The sequence below is a fragment of the Carassius auratus genome, chromosome 22 (assembly GCF_003368295.1).
Source record: "Carassius auratus strain Wakin chromosome 22, ASM336829v1, whole genome shotgun sequence".
In the NCBI taxonomy this organism is placed as follows: domain Eukaryota; kingdom Metazoa; phylum Chordata; class Actinopteri; order Cypriniformes; family Cyprinidae; genus Carassius; species Carassius auratus.
The window spans coordinates 3,822,514-3,840,674 of NC_039264.1; the positions used below are offsets into that span (position 1 = coordinate 3,822,514).

The 18,161-nt window shown below is 34.5% G+C and overlaps 1 pseudogene; it reads right to left on the minus strand.

The window, feature by feature from the left end:
• The window catches only part of LOC113039430 (lysine-specific demethylase 4B-like), a 49,337-nt pseudogene extending 32,980 nt beyond the window's left edge, over positions 1–16,357 (minus strand).
• Positions 16,358–18,161: the final 1,804 nt, after the last annotated feature.

Genomic DNA, 18,161 nt, shown 5'->3' on the forward strand with positions numbered 1-18,161 from the left:
TTACACTTTATTTGCTCTGTTTTATTCTGTGAAAACCTTACTATGTAGATGGTTTCCAGTGAATTTATAACAACTAAGGGGGTTTAAGGCACAATGCAATGCGTTATATTATATATTCACTGTAAACTACGGCTTCATGGGGCACATTGCTTTAATATAGCCCCCCAAAAATGGCGGTTAGCATACTGTCTAATGTAGACGGTACAGAGCAGGGTTTCAGCACAGAACCGATGTAAAACCATTACAGTGAAATCATTTGTGGAGATTCAGTGGAGAGTGCTTATTACGCGCAAAACATATAATCACCGGTTTTGAGGTTACGGGTAAAAGCTGTGCCGGTGCGCTGTGGGTCGAACACATCAGCCGCGCGCTGAATCATGCTGAAAGCCTTTAATTATTATAATCGTCTCCACATTCCTTCCCAAAGATAACAATAAAGGTCACAACGACACAACCAAAACGTCTGATAAATGGCACAACAGCACAAACACACAATTTTATGGTGTGTGATTCATACGCAGCCTTCTATCATTAGCCACAATACACTTAAGTGGCTTAAATACGGCAGATTTTGAGTAATTTTCACTTAGTGGGAAGAACTTTTGCCACAGTAACTTGACGGTACGATAATTCAGCAGCCATTTCTCTTTGCTATTGTTGAAACACTCGTTCTAAAACAAGTGAAGTTTTGCTTCTTTTCGATCAAAGCAGCGGTTTTCCTGCGCAAACGGTGCAAACGCGTGTATTTGTGCGTAAAACCTGTTGTAACGATAAATATAAACACATATTTGTTAAAAATCATCTTGTGTTTATAATAATATAGATGCACAGATATTAACAAAAACTTAAAACATAAACAAAAACATAAAATTGTATTACTATAAAAACATTATTGCAATGATTTACATAAATAACAATACAGATAAATACAATAACAATTTAAAAATACAAACTTTTGCATCTGTTAGTCCATGTTTGTAAAGTTTAAGCTCATCGATATAAACTACATAACCTCTTTAGCGCTGAACATAAAACATTTACAGCTAAAAACACTGGAAATCATGCGCGTTACAGGAGATTTTCCTCCTGTAAATGCATTGCTACAACGTACAATATATTTCTTCCACTTCCTGTTATTCGTACAGCAAAAAACAGAGCAGAAACTCTGTTAAAACAATGTATGTGGCATAAAAAGAGGCCTCACATTGTCAAAACAGCATTAGACACCTTCAGAAGCTGAAGAGGGGATCGTCCAACTGAGACTCTGTGTCTCTGCGAAGCGCCGTTACTCACTGCGACCGATGATAAAATATCGTCAGGCATTCAGTCATTTGTTGAGAGCATTAGAAGAGCAGGAGAGTAGAGCGCATTGACTCTAAGGTGTGAAGAGTGATGCTGAGGTACAATACTGTCATTTAGAGCCGCGACTGCCTTTGTTTCGTCTTTCAACGCAGATTTAACAGATGAAAAGGACGTGGTGATGGAGTGTGAATTCATATTTTTATGCACAGATAAGAGTTTTGCATAAACCATTAGTAATGTGCGTGTGAAGAGTTTCACACAGAAATCATGATTCATCATTGTGTTAGCACTTCAAGTGTTCACCCATAAAATAATAAAATTAGGGATATTTATAAAATGTTAAAATGTTTTATATACATAGTTAGAATACATATATAAACATAAAAATTAGAAAGTATACATTTGTATGAAATGGTGCTAAAATTGTATCTAGATGACAACAAAACAATATAGTTGTTAACATATTTAATATAAATACAATAAAATGCATATTTAAAAATACAAATCTGAATATTTCAAAAATCATCTTGAATCTATATCTATGAAGAATAAATGAAATAATTTATTCAAAAGAGAGATAAAATGTACTTTATATAAATATACATTATGAAAGCACTTATTTTTAATTTCAGTTTTTTTTAATAGAATTTTAACATTTGAATATAATTGTAAAATATTAAAATACATACTAAAATTAAACATGAATATGAATCTTAAAAAAATAACCATAACTGAATAAACAATATTGTTCAATAATAACATATGATATAATTTTTCTAATATAATAACATCGTGATTCATCAGTAACTTTAATTTAAATGTATATATATAAGTATTTAAATAAAAACAAAATAATACTACTTAAAAGATTTACATTTATTTTATTATTTTAATAATATAAAATATTCATCACGCAGGCTGCTAAAGAGACAAATTGCGGTGTGAAAATGCTGTAGGTGTTTGTATATACGTCTGTTCTCTGTGTGACGTCTCAACGCTGATCACTGAAAGCCCGGCATCATGTCGAGTGCTCGTTCGTTCGTTTAAAGCAGGGTGTTTGTTTAAGTGGGACAGGAGTTTGTGTATGTGGTTTATGGTAGCGTTTTGAAGTACACCAGCCTCAGATCTCAGAGACGCACAAACATCTTCACATCTCATGATCCACACAACCACAGGCAGACGCCAGGGCTTTCCTAGACAGCTCCGCAAACTTTCGGGAGGTGCGGAGAGGATTTTCTGTCAGCACCGTCTCGCACCTCATTCAGGATTACGGCGATGTTTTGTCTGTGTAATTTGGGGCAGGAAAAGACCCGCAGAACAGGATTTTCCCTCTCAGGCCGGAATCGTTCATCCGATAGTGAACTTCTGCCATTATTTATACTCAAACCTGTATGATTTTCTTCCTTCAGTAAAACAAACATTTTATATATTGCTCACACAAATTTATTGTGCGATTTCAAAAGACGTGAAATACAGCGTGCAGCTCATTCACACTACTATAATGGTGCTTACATATATATATATATATTTGTTGCACCAAAGAAGAATAAAGAATAAAAAATAAAACTTTTTCCAATTTTCAACATTTCCTTTTCACTCCTTTTTTTCTTTTAATATGCAAATGACCTCTGTTTTGATCGGCTAACCCACCATGCTCCATTTCTGCATTGAGACACGCTAACGAATGGAGGTCTTACCTTGCGCCAGCCGCTCCAACCTCTTGCCGTGCTCGGGAGGAATGGCATACCTGTGGAGAAGAGGAAAAAAAACGAGATCAATTAGCAGGATCAATGGAAAAAAGACGAGAGGGAAAGACACTTGAGGGACGCGCAGCGAGACGTCTCTGTGAGATTCGCTGTCTGATCATCACACAGCCCTCGAAATCATAAAACACACAGAGAACATTTCACCCCTATTTCACATTCACCAGTCACACGCTAGTTTAAAGACAAAGTACTCAAACGTCACCGAGACAAAGCCTGGAAAATTACTGCGAGAGAGCCAATTTATTTTGGCTAATCGGCTCAAACACGCGCGGTGCTAATACTGATTGTGCTGTGCTGCTTAATTTTAAATGATTTTGCTGGAGAAGGAAACAGCACAATATCTTCTAAAGGTTCAATTCGCTTGACGTTGTTATTGACGTTGTCTGTATTAGCCTAATTATTTCCTCAAGTTTCCGGAGAGCCGAAACCCTCCCGAGGCCTCGAACGCAAATGTAAATCCGGTGCATCACCCTCCCTTGGGCTCCAGCTACAAATCACACATTCACAATGAGGGGAACATGGCTTCAGGAGGGTTTTGAGAGGCGTCACACTGCCCTCTACTGGCAGCAGGAGGCAAAACGGGCGATTTTATGGGCGAGTGGCACTTTCTAGTTAAACACAGGCCAATTTCACAGCAGTGGTTTTCTCTACACAAGCGCAGGATCGTCTGAAAGTCAACTGAATACCAAGTGGATGGATTAAAGGTTTGTTTTTGTATGCAGCTAATGGAATGTAGAAGAAGAGATTTGTTTTATTTTACAATGTGATGTTGGTTTTACTGAAAAGTTAAAGGAGAAAAACTACAAGTATTATGGAGGGAAAACAAAGAGGGATGGAAACTGGCTATGCACTAACCAAACGGGAACAAGTACAGGATGGAAATCAGATCTACGGAGATGGAAACTTGCAAGCTAAGAAAGCTGCTAGTTAGCAGCCTGTGTTTCCCCATATTCATACAATTATGGAATTGGCAGTAGCACAATCTCAAAATTAACTGAACTGTTTGAAACAAACTATACCTCCCGAATTTGATGATCCTGGACTTGGCACATATTTTAGAAACAGTGCCATTTTATTGGCAGCTCCATGTAGAAATTATTCTACTAGAATTGCATTCAAAAATATTTAAGACCAAGCACAATTTAAGTGCACGCAGGGATCCGGACACTACTTAAACCTTCATACGGTGTCTTAAAACAATGCAGGACACTAAAAAACAGAAGGATGCCACTAACTGGCCTTTACATGCAACAAACATGAATGCTAATCAATTGCCATGATGACATGCATTTGTTGCATCTATTGCTTTGAAATACCAAAGATGGAGCCAATGAATGGCTGGCCATAAGCACCCCAACTCTAAGGACATTGGTTGTAGTAGATTCAGTTTGGTCTTTGAGGTGCCTCCACAAATCAATAATAATTGCTTTTTCTCTCCTTTTCTTGCACATAGAAAGCTGGATCTGATGGGCGGCTGTAATTAAGGTATGAATGCTTCCTGCCAGCAAGAGTATCCTTACACCCCACTAACCCCACCAGATCAAGCTGACAGTAACTCTATCTGGCAACCAAAAGTTGCTTTATTCGATCTGGAACTTTCTGGGGAAGAAAGCAAATATTGATGAAAATCACACCAGGGGCACCATAAATCAAGGTAAATCCAAGGTGCTTGACTTGGTGTGACTGTAAACGCCCACTTGGAGGAAAGCCTCCAGTTTCTGTAGGTTCCTCTAGTACCACCGGAATGACGAAATGAACACAAAGCGCCTACTAAACACCGTTTGAGATTTTAATACAAGGGTACTTAGGAGCTTGGGCGTATGTAAGGGATGCATCCCATTTACCTTGTTTACGGCCCATGAAACAATTCCGTACTTCACTTCCCAGAAACAATCTCTCTCCAATCCCACGCCGGCCACCCAAAACCCCTACCTGCCAAACGGCATCGACACCACCGGCAGCTTTAAGGTTTTATTTGTCATCGTCTTGAAGAGGACAAGAACAAGAAAACAAGCAATAAGAATCAAGCTATCCTCTCAGCTGCAGCATTCCCCTCGCTCAGCGATTATTTCCGGCAGCGTGCACACCACTTCGGGCCACTCCGCAATCTTTAAGAATCTGACACTAGATCTCAGGAGGCGGCGAGAATTATGACTTTGATGGGAGGAGAGTTGGAGGCGAATGAAGTTAATTTCACAGTGGCTGAACAGAGGGTTAGGCAAACAGCTACCACACACACTTTAACATACTGTAATTACCAGAAAAGTAAAACGGATTCAATTTCAAAAGCAGAAGGGGGTGTTTGGGTGGGGAGGATGAGCGCACGCATAGTTGCATTAAGCGGAGTTGAAGGGTGAGTAAATTTTCCACTCTTTCCTTTTTTCTGAGCACGAGCCTAGCCGTTCTCCGCTGTGCGGAAAGTTAACTTGAGATAAGGCCTCCAGAGAGCGGGAGAAAGAGAGAATACTTAGCTAGAGACATCAAGAGCTAACACTTCAGAGATATATGAGGACACAGAAGAAATGGAGACGGAATAATACTCAAGAGAGCGAGCCAAGACTTACACAAGACCTCTTAAAGAATCACAGTTTTGCACCCTTATCCATTTGGACACCTGTGCCTACCGGAGCCAAAAACATGCTACGACCCTTTCAACATGATTCATGTCTATGCATTAAACTCTACAGAGACAAGCATCAAGCACTATCTTTAAATATAGCCTTAATGCAACTTTTAAATAAGGGTTTTTGATGCTAACTCTTGCATTTACCATTCACGGTTTCATTTGGGAACCAACTTTGGATCAGGGAACTAAAACATTTTCATTATAAAAACATTATTTTTACATGTAGACTCTTGATGTTATGAGGTTTCTTTTGCAAATGATACCTACACACAACTTTGAAGTTAAATAAAGAATAGAACAATGTTTCTTAAAGAAATAGATGCAGTTTTAACTTTTGCAATTGTGTAACATTTACATTGGTGCATTTTTGTACTTCTGAGTAAATTGTGCGGATAAAAATGACGTTTGTTTGACAAAAACACACCTAACCGGAGCCTTTTTGGTACAAAAAGCACTAGTCGTTGCCTGTGCACTTTTATAAAAGGATCTGACAAAAGAAAGTTTATTATAAAAACCAATTAGATTTTATGAAAAATTTATTAGTTTACAATCTTGAACAACTGCAAGAAGATTTGTTTGCATTTTCTATTAGACTACGTAATGAACAGAATTTAATTTCTGAAGTATTTTAAATACCTTCTTGTGGCCAATGCATTTCAACGACTTTCCCATTTATTTGTGATTATTGGTTAAGTGCACTTTGTATAGATTGCTCCCACAATAAATATTGTATTATTAACAATCAGCATCATTAAAAATATGAATTACAATTAATTCACTTAATAAACTTGGCTTTTCAGTCCTGGATAATACTCTACCATTTTGTGGAAACCCTGCTGTTTACTGCAAACACTTCCTACTTTCCAAATCACAAAACCTTTCTTCCTTCCAACCTATTACACTTTCATCTCATGCACGTTTTGAAGCCCCGATGTTGTTCATTTTACATTTTCACCAGTTTTAAATACATTTTTCCAAGGCAGAAAACACCCCTGATTGACTACTGCTTGATTAAAAGACACACAGATGGATGAAATATCCCTCTTTTCGACAGACTGAGATACTGACAGAACAGCTGCGTCTAATGTTCAGGGTTTCTTTAAGACAACACAAGCCAAGGGCATCAAGGACTTGTGTGCAAGTGTGCAAAACACACTTGCATCTTTCTCTTACAAGGGAAGAAATGAGGGGATACACCAGGGAGGAGACGCAACATGAGAGCGAGGGGGATGTGATAAAAGAAAAAAGTCTCACATGTGGAAAAAAAGGACACTGAAAGCATGTTTATTTGAACTCTTTCAGCACCAGAAAGACGCCCAGCTGGAAAATTGTGTATTCTGAACCTCAAAATACAGTATTAAAGCCTTTATCCACAAGAACGGAGAGGAAAAGTCAAGCTGAACTTCAGGAAAACAAACCAACAGAATACCAAGCCATTTCAACAGCATTTCGATCGAGGGATGTTATGCTTGGTTTTCACATAATTTCGTCAACTATATTCAGCTGTTCGCGTTAAAACCTTGATTTCAACATACGTTTATTCTTCTATCTATTGAATTAAATCATGACACATATACTTCAGCATGATCTCATTCACGTACATCATCCCTAACGATTCTCCGGAGGATTTACTTCACAACCAAGAGCTTCTGAAAAGCTCTGCTCCATTATAAAGAGCCTGTTGTGTGTTTAAATGCGTCAACAGGGAGATACAGTGAGACAAAGCACAAGGCACGTAATTCATCTCTCTCGATGACATCATCCTGAAAGTCTACAGCTGATGTGAATGACAACAGCGCCACCAAGAGGTCCAAAGCAGATCTATATTTAAGCTCCTTCATACTGCACCCATGGCAGGTTTGTACTGTAAAATCAAGCATAAATCTAGTTGGCTAGACACTCATTGGGCCTAAATGTCAATCAAACTGATGGATCACAATTATATCTTCACAAATGTTGTATATGGCAAGCGTCAAGCTATATATTGGTAAAATTCTGCCAAAATGACCATGTGTTAAAATATAACCAATGAACTGCTTTGAATCTTCTGAGTTCAACTAAATGCATATATCAAGCCTGTGCAAAAGAAAATAAAAATAACTTCTTAAACTTACTTTAACAAAATATTATAATACAGCATTTGTGGGATTGGGATAATATAGTGTACCAAAAAGAAATTGATGCGTAAAATATATCATATACATAATTACACACATATATTGAATGCAGATGAAAAGAAGACTAATATAATTTTAACTGCTATGCCTTTGCCTGTAAGTAATGCCAAATAACTTCCAAATATCAAAATAGTTTAACAAAATATTGTTAAATGTTTTCATCAGCATTTGTCACATAATACTGTTTATCACATTAAATTATTCCTAAAACATTATATAAAAAAAACCCTAGCAATACACAAGTTTATTGAATGCACATGAAAATAAAACAATTGTAACTGTATTCAATTTTTAAGTGTTGCTGTAATGTTTATTTTTTATTTTAAGAGTATATTTATTAGTGGTGGGCCTTTATCAGCGTTAACGTGCTGCGTTAACGCGAGACTCTTATTGGGCGATAAAAAAAATATTGCCGTTAATCTATTCTCAAAGATGGGTTGGGAGCTGGGTCTATACTACGCGAGCAATGATGACTTTCACCTATGTCGAGAGTGCATTATTGTAGCAAGAAAGTACATTAATATAATGTGAGAGATTTGCGCTCCACACATTATATTCCGCGCTCAAGGAGAGAGATTCGCGCTCGCGCATTATATTAATGTACTTTCGCGCTACAATAATCCACTCTCGACATTTGACAGGGAAATAACGCCATAAAATAACGCCATATTTTGGAAACAGGACATGAGCCACTAGTCTAATGCACCACCTGTCTTGAGAAACCCATTCTAGTTACTTTTAGTCATTATTTTATTTGGGTAACACACATATTCTGAATGTCTTCGGCAGAATTCAAATGAGTCATTTACAGTGAGATTAATCTGATTTAAAAAAAAATATTTATGCCCACCACTAATATTTATATATAAAACAGAAGATTAATTGCTTTAATATAACAAAAAAAACTGAAAATGAAAAAAAAAAGTCATTTATTTGGTAAAATACTGCAAAAATCACCAAATCTGATCATACTTGATCACTTTGATCTATTTCATCTGTTAAAAAAACTATGAAAAAACAAACTCCTAAAAATTTTTGAACTCAACCAAACACACATATAAGGTGAACGTAGGATGCTCACCAGGACTTTGGTTGGCCGAAATGCAGGTAGTTGATGCTGTAGAGGTCCATGTCCTCCGTGTGCCAGGCGAAGGTGGTTTTCCACATGCCGAAGTAGAGGTATGGCGTGTTGACGCCCTCGATGACGATCCCACACTCCTGCTCCACCATGTCCAGAAGAGTGTTCAGATGGCCGATGTTCCACTCCGTGATGTCCTTATGAAGAAAAACATCATGAACACATGCATGTGTCTAATAATCAGAGTTATTATAGTAACTCAAACCCTAAACAAATCATATGTGTTAGTTAAAATAAAATCCACTTTAACTGAAATGAAAAAAATAAACTTTTATAACAACTAGTCGCCAATGTCAAACACTAATCACAGTAAAGGTGACTTACCGGGTCATAAAGGGACCCGCTGATGTCGGCGCCGTAAATGGGCGACATAAACGTCAAGTTTTTCCAGTACTTTCTTTCCAGGTCGTCAAAGTCCTTGTGTTGAGGGGTACAGTACCTGGGATCAGTCAAGAAAATATAAAGTATTAATGTAGCTTGAAGGACCGAAGAAAAAACTGGCTGTGGTAAAAGTGCACACTTAGTCTCACATTTATATACAAACATTTACTATTCTGTCAAAAATTTTGAAAAAATACCCCCCAAAAAACAGTGACGTTAATTGTAAATTTTTTTCAACTTACTGACACGAAGGTTTAGATAAGCAAGGACAAACTTTACAAAGAAACCATGTTGCATGTTATAAAAGAATTGGCTTTGATCAAACAAAGCATACTTTTTACTATTGGCCAGTTTGCGATATTCTCCAACCGTCATGGACTTCTTCTGGATGTTGTATTGAGTGAAGAGTCCTGATTGGCCGGTCACCACTTGCATGATGGGAGCGGGAATGACCATCTCTTCAATGGTCTCATAGGAACGCCGTGGCTTCCACTCCTTCGGCGGAATAACCTTAATAACAACGCATGAACTTTACTAACTGTGACCAACAACTGTACAATTAGACAACTGATTCAAGCATTTCATTGTGTTTGTTCCTAATCCTTAAACAAAAATATATGAATAAATGCATTTGCAAACCCTTTAATTCAATGTTAATTTATAGATATATCATTGTTATTGTTAATTAACACAACTTGAAATGTAAAAAATTAGGATATGTATAAATTAGCATTAACCAAGGTGGTTAAATGGTCTTACAGTATTATGTAGCAATTTTATGTGCATTCTTTAATTTTAATGATGAGCAAATAGTTTGGAGAATGTTTATAAAAAAGACTTTAAAAAGTAAATATTACTATTATTTACTGATATACATCTGAACAGTCACAATGAAAAGACATAAGAAAATTGCTACATTTTATTAAAAATGTTTTACATTTAAAAAATAAATCTTAATAATAATATTATTTTAATTAGCCAGTGATGATTCAGATATCTACAGTACTGAAATAAAGCTAATATATGTACACACATAATTTAATGAAAGCATCAGAGAAAAGTGCTAATTTTGTGATAAATAAATGCTGTAAACGTATTATGTACTGTACTATTATGTATTTAAACTCTGCAATTTAATGATAAGTAAAGAGTTTGGAGAAGATAATTTAGATAAAAATTTACTTTAAAAATAAAATATTGTTCAATAAACATTTTGTTTTTCAAACGGCCAAAAGGATACTGAAATTTACAATACTGATACAAAACTAATATATGCACACACCTAATTTAAGAAAACTGCTAAATTTTGTGATTTTAATTTTATATTGACTTATTATTTTAACTAAATTGAGCTTTAAATTAAATGAAAATTGTATTTTACAATTAATGCATTGTATTATTAACATTAAAAACAAAACACTAGTTTACAATGTTGATGTCATTGTTTCATAAAAAATAACAATCCACTTGGGCAAAACTTTTAATTACAAACGGACATTTCCGGTCCTTTATTCTGATTAGTTAAGCCACGTTCGACTTTATTAATATGTTTTATTGTGTGAAACCTTACTTCATATATGGAAAAAACATTTTTAATAAACAATAAGCCCCGTGAAGCCGTGGTTTACAGTAAATTTATAACAACTAAGAGGTTTTAGGCACCATCCAATGCACCTTAGCCGTTAAACAATGGCTTCTTGGGGCTTATTGCTTTAGTAAATTACATACGTTAACATTAGATAATACACTGAAATAAGCAATTACAATAAATAACACTTTTACATCATTTATTAATCAAATTTTAGGTCATTATATTAGTATAACATTCCAAGTTGTACATATTAATTTTAATGAATTATGAATGTGCGTTAATTAACAATAGCTATGTTTATAAATTATTATTTACCTAGATTTATATACTGTCAAAAAGTGTTGTTTATTGTTATTAATGACACTAACAAATGAGTAATAAAATTTTACATTTAAATTCAAATGTATTTTTTTTCCATTTTTCCAACTTTCTGGACTATAAATCACACTTTTTTCATAGTTTGGCTGGTCCTGCGACTCATAGTCAGGTGTGACTTATTTATCAAAATTAATTCGACATGAACCAAGAGAAATGAACCAAGAGAAAACACTACCGTCTACAGCCGCGAGATGGCGCTATAAACATAGAGCGCCCTGTTGTGGCTCTAGACGGTAATGTTTTCTCTTGGTTCTTGGTTCTAAATAAATGCGACTTATAGTCCAGTGCGACTTATGTATGTTTTTTCCTTGTCATGACGTATTTTTGGAACTTATATTTGCAACTTATATTATGCAACTTATATTTTTCGCGACTTATAGTCCGAAAAATACGGTAAATGTAACTTCCATTCGATACCTTTGCCAGACCAGCACGATGAGCTCCTTGGGTCTCGATGTAAGCGATGTACTTCCCAAAGTCCTTGAACTCCTCCATGGTGGGTCTGAAGGTCATGATCTTGTAGGAGTTGGCCGCTGGGGCCGGTGCCGGGGCCTGTTCTGGGATCGGTAGTTCTGGTGTGAGTTCTGGTGCTGATGGTTCTGGCTTTATTTCTGGGTTCGGGTTCAGTTCTCCAGAGGGTTCCAGGGCTGGTTCTGGAGCTGGTTCCAGGCATGGCTGCTGGTTCAGATCCAAGGTGGGTTGGACTGGAGAATCTTGAACGGTGTCTGAAGTTACGTCTGTAGCCGGTTTAGGCTCAGGATTCGGGTCTGGAGGTAAAACCGGGTCCATGACTCCAAGTCAGCAAATGCTGCGGACGCAAACATAAAAACAACACAAATAAATAACCAATTATCAATTGGTAAGTTAAAAAATAACTATTTTTTGTTAAATTCACTCAATCATAAATTATTGTTAATAGTCATGGAATAACTTTCCTGTAAAAGTTTAATTTTAAGTTTTAATCTATATTAGTGTCATCAAACAATTAATCGCGATTAATCGCATCCAAAATAAAAGTTTTTCTTTGCATAGTATATGTGTGTATACTGTGCAAATGTATTATGTACATAAAGAATACACACACATGAAGCATTTATTTCGAAAATATTTACATGTATTCATATTCATATAATTTATATTATACATAAATATATTTAAAATATAAACACCATATTTTTATAATATACATATACAGGATACACACAAATACTGTGTTAACAAAAACAATTACTTTGGATGCGATTAATCGTGATTAATCATTTGACAGCACTAATTTTTATGAGTGTATATAAAAAAGTTTATTAATTTGTCCAGAAATACCAAAAAGCCTGAGTAACTATTTTTTTTCTTAAACTTATAAACTTGAGTATAAAATTAATCTATGAATCAATGTAACTTTATCTTCATTTCAGTCAATATCATCATAACATCAATATCTCATGTAAATGTAAACATTTATCAATTTTAGGATAATAAAGACAATAATGCTTTTTTTTAAAGCTTCAATGAATGAACATCACTATAAGAAACAATTTTTCAAAGGTTAATAAAAACAACCAAATTCATATTTTTCAAATTAAAACCATTTAAAACAATTAAGAGAAAAACAGCTGAAATTAACAAAAACGTTTTCTGAAGCTAAACTTTATTTTTTTTTAATTCACCTAATCATAAATTTAATTACTATAAAAGTTGCATTTCTTTTCATCAATATTTAAGCATTCAATTTATATGAATGAATGAAAAAAGTGTATTTATTTCAAGTTTTTAAAGACAGAAATACAAATACTTAAGTCTGAGAAGAACTAAAATGTTTCTAAACTAAAACTAAGAACTTAAAACTAATATACAGATCAATGTTAAAAAATGTTCAATTCAGTCAATCGTAAATGATAGTTGGTGTGAATTATTTATTTTTTAGCATCAATATTATGTTTTAATTCCTATGAATGTATATGGAAAAGTTTAACTAAAATGTCAAAAAAAACTCTATTCATAATTATATTCAAATTATAACATTTACAACCTACTTTTCAGGGAAACACAGTCTAGAAATTAACTGAAAAGATGAAAACTATAAACTTATCTATCAATAAAACTAATTAATAAAGGCAATCAATCATAAATAGGAATCTCTCAACTCTCATTAAACTGCAATATATTTATTTTCTAACATCCACTGAATATACAAGGGAAAACACACATTTAAGGTCTTGTACTTAATTGCCTTTTCACAAATCATTTTAATCATATTAATATATTCAGTAGTTAATTTGAAAGGCTCTGCAATGTTACAAATGTATTTTTTTAAGTACAAATATCTCAAAATGAACAATTAAAAAAACTGCATGAATACAAAAGAAAATAGAAAACCATTGCTTTAAGTATTTGTGGATTAGCTCTATAGCATGTACAAATTTCATGTTATTTAGGATTTATTCTAGTGGGAGATGGGTTTTAATTAAAAGGACAAGCCATCAAGAAATGTATATATAAAGAAGCAATGTTTGATAAAAGGAAATTATATTTATTTATTTAAAAAGTATTGAAAAACAATCTGACAGACATTTTTACAGTAACCAAGCTGAAATCCTCGTCTGACCTGTTGTGTTGCACACGCTTTCATCAGAAACAACCACAGGAATCATGCAAACGCTCACCAGTCATGAAAAAAAAAATAAAACTTGGATATTTGCATGATTTTCCATGAGAAATCCATTACTGTGCACAGCAATACTAAAGATAATGCCATTTAATTTACTAATGCAAACTGAATGGACAGAATTGGAATGTTCTAGCAATGGAAATATTCTTTAAAGCACATTTTCAAACAAAGATACTATTTTGAAGTAGAGTCATACAAATGTAAAATTAATATTAAATACTTAAAGAGTAATATATGGGCTTTTTTGCACATAATCAAGTTGTCAGCAACGCTGCAATAATAAAATGGCTAACTAAATTAATTTAAACTAAACTACAAAAACTGAAATACGCAGAATAGTTACAAAGATCCTGGCAGCCGTGACGCTTTGCATTATATTTTCTTATGCATAGGTGGATTTTAATGGGCACGTTGCTCAAGGCATTAATATTTAAATGGCATGGAAATAGGCTACTTTCGTTGTAAATAGGGCTGCACGATTTTGCCAAAAATCATAATTGTTGGTTATTCCCTTGAAATTCTAATTGCGATTATTCATTACAATTATCACAATTTACATTTAAAGATGTTTATACCATTGTTTGATGCAACTGCATACCATATTTTTATATTAAAATAAGCTGGAGTCACTCTACTTTTAGTGCTTTTCTATACTATTAAGCATCAAATGTCAACTATACATCGGATGGGTTTCTTCTTTAAATGATAAAGTAAAAATATGAGCAGTATTATAATGTTAAAATAAAACTAAAATCAAAATAATGTAAAAAAAACTCTTAAGATAACACGTAGAAATAAAAAACGCATCTTAAACATGCAGAATAACATAAGTAGATTTAGAACGATTGATCGCCGCTTTGAACGATTACATAATTGTTGCATCTATAATTGTAATCGCGATTAAGAAATTTAATTAATTGTGCGGCCCTAGCTGTAAATACCGAATTCTTACAACTAGCTACATAAAAAAAATTAATATTAATAAATACTGATAGTATCAATAATAGATAGAACCTAAAACGATTCCTTGAGCAACTTGAATACAAAAAAAATCATTAGTTTAGTCCATTTACTGTAACTACGCAAGAAACACTGTGTTTCCCCATGGACCATTATTCCTGACGCACAAGTATTACATAAATTAATAACATCTTGAAAAGCCAAAAGGTGCGTGCAGATTTCTCTCCTGATTCAGATACAGACAACTTTTTCACTGAGGAAGCGTTATTATGGACCTGCATTTTTATTAAAATCATTTTGATGGATTGGTTTCTTACAAACACACAGCTTTTCTCTTCTTAAGATGTGAACTGATGGACTGAAGAGGTGTGGATTACTGTGATGTTTTTATCAGCTGTTTGAACTGTCATTCTGACGGCACCCATTCACATCCATTAGTGAGCAAATTATGGAATCCTACATTTCTTCGAATATGATGAAGAAACAAACTCATCTAGATCTCGGATGGCATGAGGGTGATTATATTTTAGTAAATTACAAATTTTTTGGATGAACTACTTTTCACACACACACACACACAAAATACAAAGTGCATCGTTTACATTTAATTTAATTATATATTACTAAAGTGTCTGTTAACATAAATATAACGCAATCATGCGATAAATATTCAATTAATGCACGCAAAATTCATCTCAGGCACGTCTTATTAGCTTAGACAGTTTTCTATCACTAGCTTTCGCTTTCTCTAGTTTATTACATATATTAAAAATATGCTTGAAGCTTAACCATAAAGAACATCCACGCATGGACGAAAAAGAATTGGCCAATCGATGCAAAATGAACGTTAAAATCCTAGTGTTGAGCTCAGCTCAAGTTCAGTCAGCATGAGACATGGAGGTTTAAATGGCCTTTGTGTATGTGCAGCCTACAGCAGAATGCATCATGGCTACCAAAGCGAAATGCATGGAAAAACCACCCGGGACACAATTCAAATAACACATATGCATCACACACTTTGACATATGTATCAAATGCACGCCTGTATTCAAGTGCAAATGCTTTCGTGTGCTTATATTTGTCCCCAACAGCGTTTATGCTGCTGATTTGACAAGCTTATCAACTCCGCTGCTCTGTAACATCAAACAAATAACAATAAAAACTCGTCCAGTGTCCGCGGACTCGACCCGAAAGCGCTATAGAGATAGTATATATCGCGTTACCTCCAGCTCTGGCTCGTTTTTAGCTCTTTTTGTCGCGGTTTTCTTCTCGATTCTATTCGTTTTCTGGATTCCAAAGGCTCGGTTGTGCTACAATAACGCTGGGCCGCGTCTCCGCCCACTGCAGCGCGACGTGTGTCGTGATTGACTGGATCCCACCAAAGCGTAAGCTCCCATTGGCTGGCGCGCTCGATTGACTGCTAAACCGGTCTTTCACGTTGTGTTTGTACAACCTACTATCACGGAAATCACGTATTTCACGTAATAATAGTGTGTCTTCCTGTACGACACACTTTACTGTACGTCTGCGTTTGATATGAAATATATGCCTTTTAGATCCCACATTCTTCCGGTTTCAAACACGTTTTGCGAAACCCTCGATGTAAACGAGGTGGAAACGTGTTCAAAGAATATAAATCATATACGTTACACAACATATCTATCTACCAGTTTATATCCCCATTTTTCTTTTATTTAGGATGAAATTTTAATTTGGGGCTTAACCTACTAATATTTTTAAGTAGTTAAGTGCTAAATAATCTCAAAATATGTCGTTACTGACTATACAAATATCTTGAGTGCATTGTAAGCTTTTTAACCTGTTAACTGTCACTGGCCCACCGGTGGGCCCTCTTGCCCTCATGACATGTTTTAAACCGTAATATCTTAGTCTGAACCTAAAACTTAAAGACTTTAGTTTTGATATTATATATATATATATATATATATATATATATATATATATATACACATCTTTTACAGAATAACGGTAATTTATTGATATGCAAGAAGAGTACTCATCAGAATCCGACAGTGCGTTCAGACCTTTACTTTTTAAGTAGTGATGCATAGATGAAATCATGAAAAAAATCAGTGAAAATCATTATTCAATCTCATGGAGTGTTAAAAAGATATCATTGCCTTTTGTGAGAGAAAAGGTCTAAAAGTGTTTTGAATGTATAGAAAAAAAACTATAGATTATCCTTGTTTTGATGCATTGTGAACTATAACGCAAGTCCAAGGTTCTCGTAGCATGTCTTTTGTGTTTTTTGAGGTTGAATTGAAATCAAATACTGCCATACTGACCCTTAATACTTATGACTGTGATGTCTACTTCATAAATATTGAGAAAAGTATGGAAAAACATGTTTCAGGTCACTAAAGCCATTTATGGAAATGAAGGCACCCTTAAATGGTTACTAATGGGGCTTGATTGACCCATCTCAAAATGAAATATGAAATTTCAGAAAGCTCATTTTTTTGAGATAGCAACCTCAAATTTGGAACATAACTTGTTCAGAATATGGTTTTTATTTAGGAGTGAAACATGTTTTGTAAAATATACATTTCATATAAAAAAACTTATATTTTTTGAACTTCCATAACTTTGTTATATAATCTTATAACTTTCACTTCTACAATAATCTGCCAAGTGTCTGCTTTAAAAAGAGACCAACCTTTAATCTGTAGACCAAAGCATTCAAAAGTTATATTTTCAAGTCTATGCTCAAAAAGTGGAAGCAGCAGTTAACAGGTATAACACACAATAGCAAGAATGTGCGCGACTTCCGGTATCATTAACTTTTTTCCTGAACAAAAACAATCCATTATGCTGCATATTGCTGCATCATTTTAATTTTAACACTAATTTGTATCGCTAGCGGTTTTACCATTTTCTGGACTTAATGTATGTTCACGCTAATGAATCATGTCGTGCACATTCAAATAAAATGGCATTTTTGTTACAAAATATGATGCACAGCATTTTAAGAAGAGCACACACACGGGTTTTATTTTTATATAAAAGTTCAATACAGTTTATTGAAAATATAGCACTCATCCCAGTGCAAGAAAATAGCTATGCACCGACCACTACATAAAAATGGCTAAATACAAGTGCTAAAAAATATACAATTTCAAATTTCAGAATATACAGCTCCAGTCTATGCAAATATTA